Below are 9438 nucleotides of genomic sequence, written 5' to 3'. Positions count from 1 at the left end.
ATGCCTGGAAGAAAATAATCCTATTAATGGCTGCATGGAATAGTTGTAGTGGTTGTTCCTGAAGAGACTAAGTACTATCAGGGAATTAAGAGCTCAAAGGTGGCTGAACTACTGAGTTCCTATAAAAATGCCTGTAAAAAGCGATGGTATGTGTAAGTGCTTGCTGATGCTTTGCTTGTGTTTTTTTTTTTTTTCCCCTGCCCATAACTATATCAGGTAGTCTCATAAAAAGATATTACTTCTATAAACACTTCCTCTCATGAGGAAAGAAAGACATTAAGCTCTGCATACTACTCTTGTATAAACATGAAATAATCCACGCTTAGGAGTGCCTGTTTTAATATAGTTACTAAGGAGAAAGTATATGAATGTGTACACAGCAGGCACTGTGGATGTTGCTTTAAAACCTGTTTTGCTATTAAAAGCCTTAGCTATTGGACATAGCGAGGGATGTAGCTGCTATTTCCCAGATGACTCTCTGGCTTTTTGGTATGTTGGTGGCTGTTGGAGAAATTTACAGCTTATTGAGGAAAGTTTTCCAACCAGCAGCCCATAAAGCATCCAGAATTACACCTGAAAACAAATTTTCTGACGATTTGTAAACCAGACTAATGCATTCCCAAGCAAAAAAAGAAAATGAGTGTCAACTAATGGAAAATACGTAAGTAGTTAAAGCTGTAATCTAATTTTTAAATGACTCGTAAATGGCAACCACAGTAACAACACTTCATAAGCTGGTTCAGTGTCTTTTTTTCATGTGCTAGGTTGTCCTTCAGTTAGAAAACAGGAAAAAGAAAAGGTTAAGAAACAGAGATCTGGAGGTGATTGTGCAGAAAGTGTGCTTTAAAAATTCAAGGTGCGAGGGGTTATTTAGACTGTACTGTTTCAAAAGAGGTAATGGTCTGGTCAGTTGTATTATGTAAAGCCTTACTTGACCAAGTGATCCTTCTTGGGAAGAATGTTAAGGGAAATAAAAAGAACATCTGGAAGGATTTCTAGCTAGGTGGTGGCTCTGGCTAACTTAGTTCTTTCAATTAATAGTACAATAGAGAACACAGGGATGCTGCTTGCCATTGCAGGGTGACTTTTGCTTGTTTTATGAGGCCAGATTGGTACAAAGCCATCAGGAGCCAGGTCAGCCTGCCCCAGTGTAAGGAGAGGCTTGGAAAAACTGTAGAAATGGAAGAGCGGTGGGTGGTGGTGTGTCAGGCCCTGACAGCAGCGCTGGGCATGCAGAGGGGTGCGACTCATAGAGCGAAGGGCTGCGTTGCCTGCATGTATTGCTCTGAAACCTCAGAATACGCATGCTTTTCTGTAACACTAACTATCTGAATTTCCCTGCCTTCTCAGCGATCTCTAGTTATGCTGCTCTTCTTCCAGTAACAGAGCTTCCTTGAAAGGCAAGCCCAGCGTTTGTGAGTTCGTTTGTTCCTATGAAAGTCAGCACAGGAGCTCAGTCAAGCTTGGATTTGTTTGTCTGGAGATGCAGAAGCTGGTGCACGATGCTTGCCTGCGGTTGGTGTGCCTGCTCCATGGTGTCCAGTGTCGCTCGGCCGTGCTGCAGCAGAGGGTGCTGTGCCCGTGCTCACTGTGCTGCCTGCCTTGGGCACCTGCCCTCTGTAGGGGTTCTCTGAAATGCTGCTTTCTGCCTGCTGCCGGCGCTTGCTGTGCTGCTGGTGAGTGCAGGCCTGGGGATGACAGGCCTCAGCAGTACCGTGAACTGGCACGAGCTCTGTGGGGAAAAGCCCCAGAAATGAGAGCAGCAGGAGCTCCTTCCCAACCTGCCCAAGGAGTTTTCAAGTTTCTCGTGCTGCCCTAGTTGTTCTGAATCCCAGCAGTGCTGGTGCGAGCCCCCGTGCTCCTGGTAGCAGCTGGGGTGCCAGGGCACAGAGGTTTCCTGGAATGGGTGTCCCTCGCTGGTGACCTTCCTTTATCCTTTTTCTAAATCAATGGTGGTGTTCTCTCCATCTTGGGAACAAACCTCTCGCAGTTAATGAATAACCAGCGAGGGATTTATCAGTGCCATTTTCTTGCCGAGAGGAGATAACAGAGCGAGCCTGCAGCAGTCAGCTTCCGCCTCCAGCAGTGTGGGAGCTACCTTGGGTGTGTACGGGGCGTTGGGGAAGGGTGAGGTTGCATCCTCTGCCGTCTCACCCTGTCCTCTGGCTGATCACGAAGGAGGCTTCCAGCCTCTGCATGAGGACTCAGCAGAAGGAGGCTGCCCTGAGAAGGACTCTATGGGATGGATCTCCTTGGGCTGGCCGAGCTCCACCGGCCTGCATTGGCCCTCATGGCGGTGGCTGCACCCCCGGGTGCCAAAATGCTTGTACGTGGGGAGTGTTCCTGGATGAGTGTGTGTTCGTGCACCAGCCCTGCTGATCAGTACTGATCTGTAGGGGCTTCGCCGGAGGACACGTTCCTGAGCTTTGATAGTTTGTCATGTCTGCCAAGGCCTCTGTGTCCACCGCTGGGACGTTTTTGTTCTCTGTGGTTCTTTGCTGACAGAGCCACACTGGTCGCTTTCTGTGGCTGCGTGTTGATTTGAGACATCTTGCCCCAAAAGTACAGGGGGTACCTCTGCTCATCTTTTTCCTCTGTTTTGAAGACAAACCAGAGCTCTTGGGAATGGAGGCTCTTCCCTGAGCATTTTTTGCATCCTTCCAGCTGAGGCGGCGGCTCCCAGCAAGGCCCGCTGGAGTTCCAGTTTGCCTAGAAACTGGCAGGAGTTGCAAGTGAGAGGCAGCCCGAGCAAGCAGTGTTTTGTTTAGGTGGCCGCACAACTTCCATTATGAAATGCCTTCGTTCTGCACAGCTGGCAGGGGGCTCCCAGAATAACCACGCTTGCTGAGAAGGGGAAGAATTGCAGCAGTGTTTGAGGCAAGGAGACACTATAACACAAAGATGAAAGCTGTTGGGCAGCTTAGAGAGAGAGAGAGAGACAGCCAGACCCATGGAGAGGAAGAGATGTATGTCGGGGCTGGGGGAAGAATTCAGTGTACCTTGATTTCATAGGAGTGCCTGCTGGCTGCCTCAGAGGAACCCATAGGGAACCCATAGAAAAGGATGCTTGCTGTGTGAGGCTGGAGGGTAAGGAGAAAGGGTCTTGAAGGTTGGAATCTTTGTGTAAGTGCAAAACTGAGGAAAGGAATCAACCAACTGGACTTGTGGCGTGATCCCTGGTTCTTCAGCTGGCCTATTTAGACTTGCTGAATCCAGTTACGTCAGCAATGTTCAAGGGAGAATGGGTTTGAAATGTCAGGGAGCACAGAGCTGGCTGTTCCCACCATGCCTTCATTCAGCATCACCTCGCGTGCAAGCAGGGCGAGCTCTGCTGAGCTGGGAAGTGCTGGTGGTGTGGCAGGGGGCATCTGGCAACAGAGTGAGAGCAGAGAGGAGTGGGTTCACTTCTGCAGGCAGGCTGCTCCCGGCATGCTGGCAGAGCAATCTAGGATGTACCTTACACATCCATGATAACCGTATCGGCGGCGTTGGAGCTAACAAGGCCAATGACCCCAGAGCGAATGACACTCTCCTTTGTACTGCGCTAGCGTTACCTCTTGCTGCTCTATTTGCATTTCCCTCTGCCTTTCTGTGTCCTCAGGCAAAGCCCAATTACAGGAACATGAGGAAGGTGCCGAGTTCAACAAAAGGAAGTTTTGATAGAGTATAGTAGCAGGAAACAGAGCAGCGTTAAGGCTCTCATCCTTTCCCCTGCGCCCCCAGCTCAGCAGAAATGTCACACGTGTGCTCCCCCGATTTGTCTCCCTTCTGAGCCATCCAGATCACAGTGCCTCCTGCCTGAGGCCATCAAGTGAGGTAAGAATTGGAGAGAACAGCAGGCATCTGAAACGCTCTGTAATCTTGCCAGCTAGTTCACACCCTGTGCTGTGCATCCTCTGCTTGATACCACAGCTCTTATGTATGCCAGCAGCAGTACCTTGCTGGCCTACCACAGTGTAGGTCAAAACCTGACCCTCCGTCCCACCTGCCTTCTGCTGTTGAGACAAAATAATCCCCTTCTCAGCCATGGTCATCGAAGAGACTATACACCAGCCTTTGGCTGCAAGCCTCAAGCTGCTGCATCCTGTCTCAGTGAGGTTTCCAAACACTTTTTCCTCCATCCCAGCATCCTTCCTCTCTGCATCCCCACTACATTACATTACCTTAAGGGATTTCAGCCTCAAATGCTGGCTAAGGGTGTGAGAGATCCTTATTTTCCCCACACAGGTTAAATTTAGTGTTAAGCCAGGCTGCCATGCGTGAAGGGGTGGCACAGAGATGTGTTCACTGTCAAATTCAATGGGATCTGAGCCAGACTCCACCGCATGTTCATTTCAGAGCAAGAGAACACAGCTGAGGTGAGCGGTCTCTCTGTGACATCTGGCTGGCACGGACCACGGCAAATACAGGGCGCAGTCCCCGCGGTGTGACCTCTTCAGTCTGTGATGAGATGCGGGACAGAACCTGGCTCTGTGTGGCGCTGCCCCTGACGGGGTCTGGCGGAGTACCAGGGGAGCGCAGCCTCGGGCAGCGGTTTAGCTCCTCGCTGCAGTGTGACGTGGGCGGTCTGGTGGTGCTTTCCTCTTGCTTCCAGGTTGGATTTTCAAAGGCACAAGGGGCAGGTAAGCACCCGGTTCCAACCGAAAACTGATGGGGATTGATTCCAACCCCCGGTTGGTTCCTATCGGAACTTCGTCCTTACGTACATGTCAGGAGAGAGAACGCTTCAGGAGCAATAGTAAGGTTGGAAAGCATTATACAGGATAGCAGTAGGGATTTGTGAAACAAGGAAGTAGGTGCTTTCTCTGGCGCACTAGGAAGGCGGGATTCCTGGACTCTTCAGAGTTCTAAATTCATTCTTTCTGCCCTGATAAATCAAGAAATACTGGAAATATTAGACTTAGATTGCTGCGATTCTAAAGCAAGTTAAGGTTTACAGCTTTAAAATCTGTAATCTTCTTTGGCGGTTTCTTTTGTTGGATCAAAAATGGACGCTGCCGATAGCTGTTAAGTGGTAGCACAGAGGAGCAGCACGCAGCTTATGTGGCTGACGGCATCCCAGAGGAGCAGCATGCTGTATGGAATGCAAGTCTGAATCCTGCGCCTGCAGAGTCTTTCCTAAGCACTGTCACTTGCCTTGCAGCCCTTGAAATCCAGCTGTGAGCTCTGTGAATTCCTTAATCAGGTCAGTCAATCTGATGAGCTCTTCCCGAGCTCTTCCCGAGCTCATCTGAGGGTTTCCCAAAGTGCCTCGAACCAGTTAGCTGGTGAGATCTGCAAGCTCCCCAGCTCTGCCTGCCAGCACCATCCCGCAAACTAGGCATTGTAAAACAACCGAGAGAACCCCGGAGCTGAGTCTGGTTCTGTTGCTGACTTGCTGTGAGACCTCTGAAGGATTCGTTCCCAAATGGGGTCTCTGTTAGTGAGTGGGTAGTGATGTCTCCCTGACGCTCCTGCTGCCGGCAGCGAAAGGCCCTTGGCTTTCTGGTGGCCTTGCTCAGCGCTGGGGCTCGGGGAGGTGGGGTGCAGGAGGTGGGAGCCTGCGGGGACGTGGCTGGGGCAGAGCACACGGGTGCACAGGGCCAGTGCTGCGTGAGAGGGAGCTTTGTCACCAGCTTTCTGGCTCCCCTCATTGCCTGCATTCCCGTGGCGTTACTAATCGAAGCTGTAGTCTTCGCTTGAAGGTTCTGGATCACCGTGTGATCACACTGAATTCGCTGGCTGGCTCAAAGAAGCATTGTCACACCAGATAAGAGCACCAGCTCTTCCCCAGGGAAGTCAGGTGGGGTCAAGGAGAGAAGTTTCCCCGTCCCCTGGTGCAGCCAAATAACCATGGGAAATACAAGTCCTGCACAGCCCCTGGGGCTGAGCTGACTCCAAGCCCCGAGCAGAGTGCAGGGGAGGCTGCACGGACCATCCCCACATGAGGCCCTTACGCAGCAGCCCCTTTCTCACCCAAACACTATACAAGTACTAATACTGGCAATAATATTGCCTGCTTTCTGCAGCCCTTCTTCGCAGACTTCGAGGGTGACAGTAGATTGGCCATATTACGGTTTCTCTGCTTTTTAAGCCCAGTGGCTACAGCAACCTGTGGAAACGGCACAGGGGCTGCATGTGTAGTGCCTTATCTTCGTTTTTAACCGTGTGCAGTGTGACTAAATCTGAGTCCTGGCTGACATATCCAACAGGAAGCATTCCGAAACTGCGTAGCTAAGGAGGCCACCTGAACACAGTTCACAGGGTCCATGGGGAAGTGTCAGTATGTCCTATTTAGTACATGTAAAATGTGTAGAGTTTGCCCTAATTGTGCCTCCGATAAATGCTGGTGAGGCAGACTAGCACAGGCTAAAGTCAGGGCAGGCACAGCTGCACGCACAGGGCGGTTTCGTAAGCCCACTTCCCAAGAGGACACAAAGGAACAAGGCGCGAAGACTGCTGGTGTACGACCGCTTCGACACGGGCGCACCCCATTGCCCCCTGATTTTTTCTGTGGTGAAATTGAGCACCGTCGCTTCTTGTAACTCGAGTGGGCTCTAAACCAGCTTTGAAACTGATATATCGTGAAGGTGCTAAACCAGTGGGTGTGCGCGCGCCGAGTACGTAACACAGGAACCATTAGTGTGAGGGGCCGAATGTTCCAGCACCTCCAGCATCTCCTTTGGCATCTGGTGGCACAGCCGCATCAGGGCAACCCCACGTCTGGTGCCCAAGCGCCCTGCTCCGCTGAACCTCACCTCAGCCGGGCTGCTGGTTCTGGCTCCTGGGGGCTCGTGCCTGCTAACCTGGCCCCCGGGACAGTGGCTCAAGGGAAGGTAATAAGAGACCCAGAAGACTTAGGGCTGTGTCTGAGAAGCTTGATGGGGTGCCGGGGTGTGAGGCGGGGTGGGGGGCACTGCTGAATTATTTTTTTTGTTTTCAATTGGACTTTGAAATTTAGCGCTGGAGGGAGCAACAGCCACACCTTCCATGAGTAATATCCCTCCACCCCCTCCTTGGCTCGAGCTCCCGACCAACCACATGGCATAGAGAGAGCAGTGTTTACAGAGAGCGTGACCCGGAGGAAATGAGGAAGGGAGTGTGTGTGTGTATCCGAGGGGGAGAGACGGGGAAACAGGAGGACACGGGCTGAGCGGGAGGGAGAGTGGCAGAGGGGAGGCAGCAAACAGCCCCCTGTGATGGGGGCTGGATTTCTATCCCCTGGTGCTGCTTAGTGTGCAACAACAGTAGATCAAATACCTTTAAGTGTTTCTGGGCTCAAAACTCTCCAGTATTTCTTGGGGGTTGCACGATTACGACCCTGACATGCCAGGGTCGGAGCTCGTTGCAGTGAGGGGCCAGGTGCACTGTCCCGTTTCCAGAAGGGACGAGCCTGAGTGCGTGCCTCGGTGCCATCAGGAGCGCGTGCCCAAACTGTCTTTTCCCTTTAGTTAGGTCCAGGAATGAGACAGCAGTACTCCTTGGGACAGAGATCCAAACATGCAGGAAAAAAACGAAGGTGAGAAGGGCGGACAGCCGATACCTTGAGTGGTCCAGACACAGCAAAGATGGGTGCACCAGCCCTGGGGGGGAATTTGGTCCAAGGGACCGGGCACTGGCTTGGGATCAGGAGACGTGGCTTGTGTTTCACAGGCTGCCAGCTGGGACTTCTGCCTTCGCTGTGAGAAGTGGGAGTAGCGGTTATTAATCACTGATGCCTCTTACTACTAAGATAATGAAGTGTGTGATACCGCGGTAATGGCACCACACAGGTAAAACCACGTTGAGTCTGGGATATTCCGGCTGTGCGCAGTGCGCAAATACCTGGCGAGCTTCGTGCTATTGCCCAAAGACACGGAGTTATTTCAGAAATTATTTCTGAGCCATCGGCCTGCTTGTTCTTATGATAACTCTGTGGTGCGGACAATGGAGCCGAGCATTCGTTTATCTTGCTCCCCCCGTAAGTACACCGGGTATTTGTCGGGAGGCAGCTTGCCGGGGCTGGTAGCTGCTCTGCTACGTCCCAGTCGCTGGTGGGATGTTCTCGGAGGGCTCTCCCAGCTCGGCAGTGGGCTGGGAGCGGGCACGACGGCATCTGGCTGCTCTGCTATGCCCCAGCCTGTGGTGTGGCTGCTGAGGGACAGCAGAGAGGTCACCGAGGTCTGCCTGAAGCCGGTCGCCGCACGGGAATTCACTCCCTGGGGTGGAGAATCCCAGGCAGGGAATGGAGCAGGTGATCCAGAGGGTTACGGATCCGAGGCGGATCGGTCTGAGGGTCATTCGCCTTTCAAGTCTTTGGATCATCTTTGGACTGAACTTCAGGGTCTAATGCCGTATCTGGCAGGGACTTGATCTTCTGCCAGCTCAGCCTGTTTACAGGTTCTCTTGCTGGCTTTGGCAGCCACCAGTGAAGTGACCCAGAATAGCCTTGGCCTTCCCCTGTTGTTTTATTGTGCCTGAGCAGCTGAAGCTCCGGCTCCCTCCTGCCACTCCTGTAACTTATTACAGGAGCGAGGTCCGGGTGATGCTTGGGAACTCACAGGGACATGGAAGAGATGCACGCGAGACGTGAGGGATCCTAAAGGGCCTCCTTTGCATACCCTTATTTACGGCAAGGAGCATCTTACCCTGTGTGTAGCTACTTCTTGTGTGCATAGGAGACTGGAGGTGATCTTTAACATGTATGCCTCCCTCCCAGACGTCCTGGCAAGCTCAGGGGCAGGAGAGGAACCCAGTCACTAGTTAGCCCTGGCTGCATTTGGAGCTGGTGGCGTCCTTTGTTAGATCCAGGAGAATTTAATTCTGAGGTCTAATACCTGGTAGGGCCTAGCGCCTGGCCTGGCCCCGAGCAGATGTGGGTCTGGCCGGGCTGGCCCTCGGGCTCCACAGCGAGAATAAACTTCGACACAGAAAATGTTTTGCTTCCTTCCCACGCAGCTTGTGCCCGAAGATGGGGGGATGTGAGTGCGTGTGCCCAGGAACAAGGGCCGTGGGGTAACGGAGAATAACAATTGTCTTAATGGAAAGAGGGAGAGAGAAGAAAAAAGGGCTGTTGAGCTCTTTCTTTCCATCCCTGAAATAATAGACCTATTACTCTCCCCAAACCTCAGCCCCCCTCCCCTCCCCAGAGAAGAATTGGTCACTGCACAGCTGTGGGAGCGAGAAAAATATATTTATATATGTAAGAGAATCTGCCCTTCTGAATTGGTTTGTGGGGACGGACAAAACCGCATTGTGCGCTTTATCTGCCCAGAAGAGAATGGCCCCACAGTCTGCGCCTGGCAGGGGCCCGGCGTTTGGTTAACTGCGCTCGGACAACTGTGACTTCATTTACGCCCCGCGCCCCGGCTCCGCTCGCCGGCCGCCCCCCGGCCGCCGTGGGGCCGCCCCCGGGCTGCGCTGCCCGCCGGGGCCGCCAGGGGGGCGCCGGGCGGCGGGGGCGGAGCGGGGCCGGGGCCG

Source organism: Anser brachyrhynchus, assembly GCF_964034855.1.
Source record: "Anser brachyrhynchus genome assembly, chromosome: 5".
NCBI lineage: Eukaryota > Metazoa > Chordata > Aves > Anseriformes > Anatidae > Anser > Anser brachyrhynchus.
The sequence above is the reverse complement of the archived record's forward strand: the minus strand, read 5'-3'. Positions refer to the sequence as shown.